This window comes from Pseudophryne corroboree, unplaced genomic scaffold, assembly GCF_028390025.1.
Source record: "Pseudophryne corroboree isolate aPseCor3 unplaced genomic scaffold, aPseCor3.hap2 scaffold_218, whole genome shotgun sequence".
NCBI lineage: Eukaryota > Metazoa > Chordata > Amphibia > Anura > Myobatrachidae > Pseudophryne > Pseudophryne corroboree.
Window position 1 is genome coordinate 466761 of NW_026968826.1, and position 12317 is coordinate 479077.

The 12317-nt window shown below is 41.6% G+C and overlaps 1 non-coding gene and 1 pseudogene across 1 annotated transcript; one reads left to right on the forward strand and one right to left on the reverse strand.

The window, feature by feature from the left end:
- The first annotated feature begins 5001 nt into the window (after positions 1–5001).
- Positions 5002–5180, forward strand: LOC135007468 (U1 spliceosomal RNA; annotated as a pseudogene).
- Positions 5181–7264: 2084 nt separating this feature from the next.
- LOC135007256 (U1 spliceosomal RNA) lies at positions 7265–7427 on the reverse strand. The gene has a single exon (XR_010207307.1). It is a non-coding gene; the product is annotated as a U1 spliceosomal RNA (small nuclear RNA).
- Positions 7428–12317: the final 4890 nt, after the last annotated feature.

Consider the following 12317-nt stretch of genomic DNA (forward strand, 5'->3'; position numbering starts at 1 on the left):
TGAAGCAAGTTTAATTCAGTAATAGGTGAAAAACCATTCCTACAAAGGTGTTAATCAGAGACTTGGCTTTGTGGACACTTTTCAGAGAGCAAATTTGTTAGCATAAACATAAAATCAGAAAATGAAGAGCTGTTTAAACAGCTACTGCCTGAGGGTCTCTTGACCTGGTGCAATACCTCTGTAGCTTTTTGTTGAGGCGGGACGCCATCATGTCTATCTGGAACAGTCCCCACCGACTTGCAATCTGTGCGAAGACTTCCTGATGGAGTCCCCACTCTCCTGGATGTAGGTCGTGTCTGCTGAGGAAGTCTGCTTCCCAGTTGTCCACTCCCGGAATGAACACTGCTGACAGTGCGCTTACATGATTCTCCACCCAGCGAAGAATTCTGGTGGCTTCCGCCATCGCCACTCTGCTCCTTGTGCCGCCTTGGCGGTTTACATGAACTACTGCGGTGACGTTGTCTGACTGGATCAGAACTGGTTGGTCGCGAAGTAAGGTCTCCGCTTGACATAGGGCGTTGTATATGGCCCTTAGCTCCAGGATGTTGATGTGAAGACAAGTCTCCTGACTTGACCAAAGACCTTGGAAATTTCTTCCCTGTGTGGCTGCTCCCCAACCTCGGAGGCTCGCGTTCGTGGTCACCAGGATCCAGTCCTGAATGCCGAACCTGCGGCCCTCTAGAAGGTGAGCACTCTGCAGCCACCACAGGAGAGATACCCTGGCCCTGGGGGACAGGGTGATCAACTGATGAATCTGTAGATGTGACCCGGACCACTTGTCCAGTAGGTCCCATTGCAAGATCCTCGCATGGAACCTGCCGAAGGGAATGGCCTCGTATGATGCCACCATCATTCCCAGGACTCGAGTGCAGTGATGCACTGACACCTGTTTTGGTTTCAATAGGTTCCTGACCAGAGTCATGAGTTCCTGGGCCTTTTCTATCGGAAGATAAACCCTTTTCTGGTCCGTATCCAGAATAATGCCCAAGCAAAGTCAGACGAGTCGTAGGAACCAACTGCGACTTCGGGATATTGAGAATCCAGCCGTTTTGCTGTAACACCTTCAATGAAAGTTATACGCTGTTCAGCAACTGCTCTCTTGATCTCGCTTTTATGAGGAGATCGTTCAAGTACGGGATAATTGTGACACCTTGCTTTCGCAGGAGCACCATAATTTCTGTCATTACCTTGGTGAAAATTCTCGGAGAAAATTCTGGAGAGACCAAACGGCAACGTCTGAAATTGGTAATGACAATACTGTACCGCAAATCTTAGGTACGCCTGATGAGGTGGATAAATGAGTACATGAAGGTATGCATCCTTTATGTCCAGAGATATCATAAAATCCCCCCCTTCTAGGCTGGCGATGACCGCTCTTAGCGATTCCATCTTGAACTTGAACCTTTTCAAGTATAGGTTCAGGGATTTTAAATTTAATATGGGTCTGACCAAACCGTCCGGTTTTGGGACTACAAACAGGGTCGAATAATTTCCCTTTCCTTGTTGAAGCAGGGGAACCTTGACCACCACCTGTTGAAGATACAATTTGTGAATTGCATTTAACACTATCTCCCTTTCCTGGGGAGAAGATGGTAGGGCCGATTTGAAAAACCGGCGAGGAGGCACCTCTTCGAATTTCAGCTTGTAACCCTGAGAAACAATTTCTATTGCCTAGGGATCCACCTGCGAATGAACCCAGATGTGGCTGAAAACTCGAAGACGTGCCCCCAACTGGGCGGACTCCTTTAGCGGAGCCCCAGCGTCATGCGGTGGATTTTGTAGAGGCCGGGGAGGACTTCTGTTCCTGGGAACTAGCTGTGTTGTGCAGCTTCTTCCCTCTGCCCTTACCTCTGGCAAGAAAGGACGCACCTCGTACTTTCTTGTTTCTCTGTGATCGAAAGGACTGCATTTGATAATGTGGTGCTTTCTTAGGCTGTGAGGGAATATAAGGCAAAAAATTTGATTTACCAGCTGTAGCTGTGGAGACAAGGTCCGAGAGACCTTCCCCAAACAATTCCTCACCCCTGTAAGGTAAAACCTCCATATGCCTTTTTGAGTCGGCATCACCTGTCCATTGCCGGGTCCATAGGACTCGTCTAGCAGAAATCGACATAGCGTTTATTCTAGAACCCAGTAGACTAATGTCACTTTGAGCATCTCTCATATATAGGACAGCATCTTTTATATGCCCTATGGTCAATAACATAGCATCCTTATCTAGGGTCTCAATCTCTGCTGATAAGGTATCTGTCCATGCTGCCACCGCGCTACAACCTCGGCCGACGCAATTGCCGGTCTGAGTAAGGTACCAGAATGTGTGTAAATGGACTTTAGGGTAACCTCCTGCTTGCGGTCAGCAGGGTCCCTGATGGTAGCCGTATCCTGGGATGGCAGCGCTACCTTTTTGGATAAGCGTGTCAATGCTTTATCCACCCTAGGGGAGGATTCCCACCGTATCCTGTCCATTGGCGGGAAAGGATACGCCATAAGAATCCTTTTGGGAATCTGCAGCTTTTTGTCTGGAGATTCCCAAGCTTTTTCACATAATTCGTTCAACTCATGTGAGGGGGGAAAGGTTATCTCAGGTTTCTTTCCCTTATACATGTGTACCCTCGTGTCAGGGACAGGGGACTCTGTGATGTGCAAAACATCTTTTATTGCAATAATCATATATCGAATACATTTAGCCAATTTTGGTTGTAACTTTGCATCATCGTAGTCGACACTGGAGTCAGAATCCGTGTCGGTATCTGTGTCAACTATTTGGGATAGTGGGCGCTTTTGAGACCCCGAAGGTCCCTGCGACATAGGGACAGGCATGGGTTGACTCCCTGACTGTTCCCTAGCTTCAGCTTTGTCTAATCTCTTGTGTAATAAGTTTACATTAGCACTTAAAACATTCCACATATCCATCCAGTCAGGTGTCGGCGTTGTCGATGGAGACACCACATTAATTTGCTCCTGCTCCTCTCTAGGAGAGCCTTCTACCTCAGACATGTCGACACACGTGTACCGACACACCATACACTCACGGAATCCTCTTATCTGAGGACAGTTCCCCAACAAGGCCCTTTGGAGAGACAGAGAGAGAAAGTATGCCAGCACACACCCCAGCGCTATATGACCCAGGAAAAAAACACAATCATTTTATGTTTACCCAGTAGCGCTGTATTTCCATATATATATGCGCCTAATTATGTGCCCTCTCTTCTTTAAGACCCTCTTTCTACCGTGGTATAAGCAGGGGAGAGTCCATGGAGCTTCCCCTCAGCGGTGCTGTGGAGAAAATGGCGCTGGTGAGTGCTGAGGGAGAAGCCCCACCCCCTCAGCGACGGGCTTCTGTCCCGCTCAAATATAGTAAAAAAATGGCGGGGGCTCTTATATATATATACAGTGCCTAGCTGCATATATATTTATTTTGCCAAAGAGAGGTCTATATTGCTGCCCAGGGCGTCCCCCCTGCGCCCTTCACCCTTACACTGACTGCCGTGTGTGAGGTGTATGGGAGCAATGGAGCACAGCTTTACTGCTGTGCGTTACCTCAGTGAAGATCATGAAGTCTTCCGCCGCCTCTGAAGTCTTCTTTTCTTCTCATACTCACCCGGCTTCTATCTTCCGGCTCTGCGAGGGGGACGGCGGCGCGGCTCTGGGACGGACGGCGAGGGTGAGACCTGCGTACCGATCCCTCTGGAGCTAATGCTGTACAGTAGCCTAAGAAGCAGAGCCTATCAACTCACAGAAGTAGGTGTGCATCTCTCCCCTCCGCCCCTCGATGCAGGGAGTCTGTTGCCAGCAGGCTCCCTGAAAATAAAAAAATCTAACAAATATACTTTCTGTCAGGAAACTCAGGAGAGCTCCCTGAAAAGCACCCAGTCTCCTCTGGGCACAGTAGTAAACTGAGGTCTGGAGGAGGGGCATAGAGGGAGGAGCCAGTGCACACCCAGATCTAAAGTCTTTCTTAAAGTGCCCATGTCTCCTGCGGAGCCCGTCTATCCCCCATGGTCCTTACGGAGTCCCCAGCATCCTCTAGGACGTAAGAGAAAAATTATGCTGGCAGAAAAATCCAATTGAGTGATTAAACAGCTCCAGAGCTGCTCTGTAAGGCAAGTAAAAGGGTGTGGGCCCTGCAGCACTACCTGTAGTTTGCATTGTGCATTGGAAGCCTAGTTTGCTGTCTGTTTCCACTTCTTTTTTCTTGAGCCCCTCCCGTCTATACCCTTGTGCACTATCCTGACTTCTCCTCCCGTCTGCTTACTTTGTGCCTTCCAATGCACAATGCAAACTACAGGTAGTGCTGCAGGGCCCACACCCTTTTACTTGCCTTACAGAGCAGCTCTTGAGCTGTTACAGTGCCCAGCTGCTGCAAGAAATCAGCGTGAATGCTTCAGGGGCTGGGGCATGGCCAACATGAGCCCCACACCGAAGGAGGGTGGGGGTGTTTAATGCGAACTAGGGGTCTCGCACAATGCGAACTACAGGTAGTGCTGCAGGGCCCACACCCTTTTACTTGCATTACAGAGCAGCTCTGGAGCTGTTACAGTGCCCAGCTGCTGCAAGAAATCAGCTTGAATCCTTCAGGGGCTGGGGCATAGCCAACATGAGCCCCACACCGACGGAGGGTGGAGGTGTTTAATGCGAACTAGGGGTCATCCAAGTGCCGCAAAAGGCCGCCATGCCCTGCACGCCCCTTTTCTCTTTTCATATGCAGACGAGGGTTGAAGCCAACTTTGACCCACTGCTTGGATGACATCGCCATATGCAAATCCATCTGCTGCAGGCCTTCCCCCAGGAATGCTTGCACTAGTTGTTGCATTTGGTTTGTTGTTTGGGGGTGCTTCAGTATTAGGCAGCCTTCTGCCCTCCCATGTTCATCTGAAAATATGTGTTCTCCCTGCAGTTGTTGTCCCCAGATGAGAGTTCCCTTGTGCTGCCTCAGTTGAATCTCCTTTACTTGACAGAGATGTGCCTGAGCAGCGGCCCTCCCCAGCCCTATCCCAAATCATACTTATTTTGCATAGGAGATACCATGGTCATGAAGACTGTTCTCCCAGGGTGCGGTTCATTCATTGCATTCTGGGTATGCTGACCCCTGTGATTTCCCCAAATGTGGGAAACTCGACTGCATTATTTAATGCGAACTAGGGGTCATCCAAGCACCGCAAAAGGCCGCCATGCCCTGCATACCCCTTTTCTCTTTTCATAAGCAGACGAGGTTTGAAGCCAACCTTGACCCACTGCTTGGATGACATCACTTGCTGCCTTTCCAATGAAGCAAGTTTAATTTAATAATAGGTGAAAAACCATCCCTACAAAGGTGATAATCAGATACTTGGCTTTGTGGACACTTTTCAGAGCACAAATTTGTTAGCATAAAAATAAAGCCAGAAAATGAAGAGCTGTTTAATCACTCAATTGGATTTTTCTGCCAGCATATTTCTTTTTCTCTGCAACCCACTGCTAAATTGTGCTTTGTGGCTGTTTTTTTTTATAAAATCACTTAATCAAATCTAACTCTGATTACATCAGAGAAGGCCAGGTACCCTACACCATAAGAGGTGGTTTGAAATTTTTACTTGTCTACTTAAAGATCACCAAAATCTGATAACAAGGTCAATTACGTCCCTAGGTGGGATTGAACCACCAACCTTTTGGTTAACAACTGAACACGCTAACTGTTTGTGCCTCAGAGACACTTTGCGAAAGTACATACTGACAAAGGCTAATAAGCATTCATCTAGAACGTTTCCTAGAAAAACTTTAAAAAGTCAATAATCTGGAGAGTTTTTGTAAGATGTTTCTTCCATCAACCAATGAAGAAACACATTGGTACTTTCCCATGATGAGTGAGTGCTTCAGGATCTCTTGCACTTACATGTGCAGCAGAGTACTGTAATGGAAGCATGCTGGGTCCATAACCCAGAGGTAGGCAGATTGAAACTATCCTCTGCTATATGCATTGTTTTTTGTTAATTAAAGTAATCCAAAACTGGGATTGATATTTTTGCTCTTTTATTTTTACTTAAAGTACAATAACTTTTACCATTTTAATTTGTTTTAATAGTATATTGACAGTATTGTTTTCTTTCAAAAATCCACTTAATTTTCTTTACCCTATTATTAAAATGGTAATTGACAAAAACAAACTACATTGTCACCAGAAGAGCAGTACAAAATATACAAGTGATATATTAAAATCATCTTTCCAGCTTTAATTTCAATGATGCCTTGGTGCAACAATTTTGTGAGAAACATCTTCACCCATAAAGAAAGATTTTCTTAATTCCTTACCTGTGTGCTGATTAGATATCACCTTGTTTTCACATTAAACAGACTTCCCCTTGAGGAAGCAGCAAGGATGCAGTGACGTTTATGTTTCCTGGTGTCAACCTGTATTATTTCAGTAGACATTGAAATGAGGATGCATCTTGCTGCCTTTCCAATGAAGCAAGTTTAATTCAGTAATAGGTGAAAAACCATTCCTACTAAAGGTGTTAATCAGAGACTTGGCTTTGTGGACACTTTTCAGAGAGCAAATTTGTTAGCATAAACATAAAATCAGAAAATGAAGAGCTGTTTAATCACTCAATTGGACTTTTCAGCCAGCATAATTTTTTTTCTCTGCAACCCACTGCTAAATTGTGCTTCCTAGCTGTTTTTTATAAAATCACTTAATCAAATCTAACTCTGATTACATCAGAGAAGGCCGGGTACCCTACACCATAAGAGGGGGTTTGAAATTTTGACTTGTCTACTTAAAGATCACCAAAATCTGATAACAAGGTCAATTACGTCCCTGGGTGGGATTGAATCACCAACCTTTAGGTTAATAGCCATACACACTAACTGATTGCGCCATAGCGACACTTTGCGAAAGTACATACTGACAAAGGCTAATAAGCATTCATCTAGAACGTTTCCTAGAAAAACTTTAAAAAGTCAATAATCTGGAGAATTTTTGTAAGAAACACATTGGTACTTTCCCATGATGAGTGAGTGCTTCAGGATCTCTTGCACTTACATGGGCTATTAACCAAAAGGTTCCCACCCAGTGATGTAATTGACCTTGTGATCAGATTTTGGTGATCTTTAAGTAGACAAGTCAAAATTTCAAACCCCCTCTTATGGTGTAGGGTACCTGGCCTTCTCTGACGTAATCAGAGTTAGATTTAATTAAGGTGCGCAAGGGCATAGAAGGGAGCGGTTTAAGAAAAGAGAAGTGGAAACAGACAGCAAACTAGGCTGGAGAGAGACCTGAGACAAAGAGATCTGAATTATACGAGAGCCGACCAGGGGAAACACAAATTATGCAGTCAAGTTTCCCACATTTGGGGAAATCGCAGGAGCAGCACACCCAGAGTGCAATGGGTGAGCCTTGCCCTGGGAGAAGCACCTTCATGATCATAGTATCTCACCTGGCAGGTAAGTAGGAGTTGGGCTAGTGCTGGGGAGGGTCGCTGCTCGGGTACGCCCCTGTCAAGTGAAGGAGATCCAACTGAGGCAGCACAAGGGAACTCTCGAAAGAAGAACAAGGCTAGAGGAAGATCTGAGACAAAGAAATCTGACTTTTACCAGAGCTGACCAGAGGAAAGCACAAACACAGTCCCCCACTACCACCAGGAAACATTAACGCCACTGCATCCTTGCTGCTTTCTCATGTGGTAGTCTATTTAATGTGAAAACAAGGTGATATCTAATTAGCACACAGAAAAGAAAATTAAGTGAATTTTTGAAAGAAAACAATACTGTCAATATACTATTAAAACAAATTAAAATGGTAAAAGTTATTGTACTTTAAGTAAAAATAAAAGAGCAAAAATGTCAATCCCAGTTTTGGATTACTTTAATTAACAAAAAAAATGCATATAGCAGAGGATAGTTTCAATCTGCCTACCTCTGGGTTATGGACCCAGCATGCTTCCATTACAGTACTCTGCTGCACATGTATGTGCAAGAGATCCTGAAGCACTCACTCATCATGGGAAAGTACCAATGTGTTTCTTCATTGGTTGATGGAAGAAACATCTTACAAAAACTCTCCACATTATTGACTTTTTAAAATGTTTCTAGGAAACGTTCTAGATGAATGCTTATTAGCCTTTTTCAGTATATGCTTTTGCAAAGTGTCGCTGTGGCGCAATCAGTGTGTAAGGCTATTAACCAAAAGGTTGGTGGTTCAATCCCACCCAGGGACGTAATTGACCTTGTTATCAGATTTTGGTGATCTTTATGTAGACAAGTCAAAATTTCAAACCCCCTCTTATGGTGTAGGGTACCTGGCCTTCTCTGATGTAATCAGAGTTAGATTTGATTCAGTGATTTTATAAAAACAGCTAGGAAGCACAATTTAGCAGTGGGTTGCAGAGAAAAAGAAATATGCTGGCAAAAAAATCCAATTGAGTGATTAAACAGCTCTTCATTTTCTGGCTTTATTTTTATGCTAACAAATTTGTTCTCTGAAAAGTGTCCACAAAGCCAAGTCTCTGATTAACACCTTTGTAGGGATGGTTTTTCACCTATTACTAAATTAAACTTGCTTCATTGGAAAGGCAGCAAGATGCATCCTCATTTCAATATCTACAGAAATAATACAGGTTGACACCAGGAAACATTAACGCCACTGCATCCTTGCTGCTTTCTCATGTGGAAGTCTGTTTAATGTGAAAACAAGGTGATATCTAATTAGCACACAGGTAAGGAATTAAGAAAATCTTTATTTAAGGGTGAAGATGTTTCTCACAAAATCGTTGCCCCAATGCATCATTGAAATTCAAGCTGGAACGATGATTTTAATATATCACTTGTACATTTTGTATTGCTCTTCTGGTGACAATGTAGTTTGTTTTTGTCAATTACCATTTTAATAATAGGGTAAAGAAAATTAATTGGATTTTTGAAAGAAAACAATACTGTCAATATACTATTAAAACAAATTAAAATGGTAAAAGTTATTGTACTTTAAGTAAAAATAAAAGAGCAAAAATATCAATCCCAGTTTTGGATTACTTTAATTAACAAAAAAAAATGCATATAGCAAAGGATAGTTTCAATCTGCCTACCTCTGGGTTATGGACCCAGCATGCTTCCATTACAGTACTCTGCTGCACATGTAAGTGCAAGAGGTCCTGAAGCACTCACTTATCATGGGAAAGTACCAATGTGTTTCTTCATTGGTTGATGGAAGAAACATCTTACAAAAACTCTCCACATTATTGACTTTTTAAAATGTTTCTAGGAAACGTTCTAGATATATGCTTATTAGCCTTTGTCAGTATGTACTTTTGCAAAGTGTCGCTGTGGCGCAATCAGTTAGTGTGTATGGTTATTAACCAAAAGGTTGGTGGTTCAATCCCACCCAGGGACGTAATTGACCTTGTTATCAGATTTTGGTGATCTTTAAGTAGACAAGTCAAAATTTCAAACCCCCTTCTTATGGTGTAGGGTACCTGGCCTACTCTGATGTAATCAGAGTTAGATTTGAATAAGTGATTTTATAAAAAAAACAGCTAGGAAGCACAATTTAGCAGTGGGTTGCAGAGAAAAAGAAATATGCTGGCAGAAAAATCCAATTGAGTGATTAAACAGCTCTTCATTTTCTGGCTTTATTTTTATGCTAACGAATTTGTTCTCTGAAAAGTGTCCACAAAGCCAAGTATCTGATTAACATATTTGTAGGGATGGTTTTTCACCTATTACTAAATTAAACTTGCTTCATTGGAAAGGCAGCAAGATGCATCCTCATTTCAATATCTACTGAAATAATACAGGTTGACACCAGGAAACATTAACGCCACTGCATCATTGCTGCTTTCTCATGTGGAAGTCTGTTTAATGTGAAAACAAGGTGATATCTAATTAGCACACAGGTAAGGAATTAAGAAAATCTTTATTTAAGGGTGAAGATGTTTCTCACAAAATCGTTGCCCCAATGCATCATTGAAATTCAAGCTGGAAAGATGATTTTAATATATCACTTGTACATTTTGTATTGCTCTTCTGGTGACAATGTAGTTTGTTTTTGTCAATTACCATTTTAATAATCGGGTAAAGAAAATTAATTGGATTTTTGAAAGAAAACAATACTGTCAATATACTATTAAAACAAATTAAAATGGTAAAAGTTATTGTACTTTAAGTAAAAATAAAAGCTAAAATATCAATCCCAGTTTTGGATTACTTTAATGAACAAAAAAAAAATGCATATAGCAAAGGATAGTTTCAATCTGCCTACCTCTGGGTTATGGACCCAGCATGCTTCCATTACAGTACTCTGCTGCACATGTATGTGCAAGAGATCCTGAAGCACTCACTCATCATGCGAAAGTACCAATGTGTTTCTTCATTGGTTGCTGGAAGAAACATCTTACAAAAACTCTCCAGATTATTGACTTTTTAAAGTTTTTCTAGGAAACGTTCTAGATGAATGCTTATTAGTCTTTGTCAGTATGTACTTTTCGCAAAGTGTCTCTGTGGCGCAATCGGTTAGTGTGTTCAGCTATTAATCAAAAGGTTGGTGGTTCAATCCCATCCAGGGACGTAATTGACCTTGTGAACAGATTTTGGTAATATTTAAGTAGACAAGTCAAAATTGCAAACCCCCTCTTATGGTGTAGGGTACCTGGCCTTCTCTGATGTAATCAGAGTTAGATTTCATTAAGTGATTTTATAAAAAAACAGCTAGGAAGCACAATTTAGCAGTGGGTTGCAGAGAAAAAGAAAAATGCTGGCAGAAAAATCCAATTGAGTGATTAAACAGCTCTTCATTTTCTGGCTTTATTTTTATGATAACAAATTTGTTCTCTGAAAAGTGTCCACAAAGCCAAGTATCTGATTAACATCTTTGTAGGGATGGTTTTTCACCTATTACTAAATTAAACTTGCTTCATTGGAAAGGCAGCAAGATGCATCCTCATTTCAATATCTACGGAAATAATACAGGTTGACACCAGGAAACATTAACGCCACTGCATCTTTGCTGTTTTCTCATGTGGAAGTCTGTTTAATGTGAAAACAAGGTGATATCTAATTAGCACACAGGTAAGGAATTAAGAACATCTTTATTTAAGGGTGAAGATGTTTCTCACAAAATCGTTGCCCCAATGCATCATTGAAATTCAAGCTGGAAAGATGATTTTAATATATCACTTGTACATTTTGTATTGCTCTTCTGGTGACAATGTAGTTTGTTTTTGTCAATTACCATTTTAATAATCGGGTAAAGAAAATTAATAGGATTTTTGAAAGAAAACAATACTGTCAATATACTATTAAAACAAATTAAAATGGTAAAAGTTATTGTACTTTAAGTAAAAATAAAAGAGCAAAAATATCAATCCCAGTTTTGGATTACTTTAATTAACAAAAAAAATGCATATAGCAGAGGATAGTTTCAATCTGCCTACCTCTGGGTTATGGACCCAGCATGCTTCCATTACAGTACTCTGCTGCACATGTAAGTGCAAGAGATCCTGAAGCACTCACTCATCATGGGAAAGTACCAATGTGTTTCTTCATTGGTTGATGGAAGAAACATCTTACAAAAACTCTCCACATTATTGACTTTTTAAAATGTTTCTAGGAATCGTTCTAGATGAATGCTTATTAGCCTTTGTCAGTATGTTCTTTTGCAAAGTGTCGCTGTGGCGCAATCAGTTAGTGTGTAAGGCTATTAACCAAAAGGTTGGTGATTCAATCCCACCAAGGGACTTAATTGACCTTGTTATCAGATTTTGGTGATCTTTAAGTAGACAAGTCAAAATTTCAAACCCCCTATTATGGTGTAGGGTACCTGGCCTTCTCTAATGTAATCAGAGTTAGATTTGATTCAGTGATTTTATAAAAACAGCTAGGAAGAACAATTTAGCAGTGGGTTGCAGAGAAAAAGAAATATGCTGGCAGAAAAATCCAATTGAGTGATTAAACAGCTCTTCATTTTCTGGCTTTATTTTTATACTAACAAATTTGTTCTCTGAAAAGTGTCCACAAAGCCAAGTCTCTGATTAACACCTTGATAGGGATGGTTTTTCACCTATTACTAAATTAAACTTGCTTCATTGGAAAGGCAGCAAGATGCATCTTCATTTCAATGTCTACTGAAATAATACAGGTTGACACCAGGAAACATTAACGCCACTGCATCCTTGCTGCTTTCGCATGTGGAAGTCTGTTTAATATGAAAACAAGGTGATATCTAATTAGCACACAGGTAAGGAATTAAGAAAATCTTTATTTAAGGGTGAAGATGTTTCTCACAAAATCGTTGCCCCAATGCATCATTGAAATTCAAGCTGGAAAGATGATTTTAATATATCACTTGTACA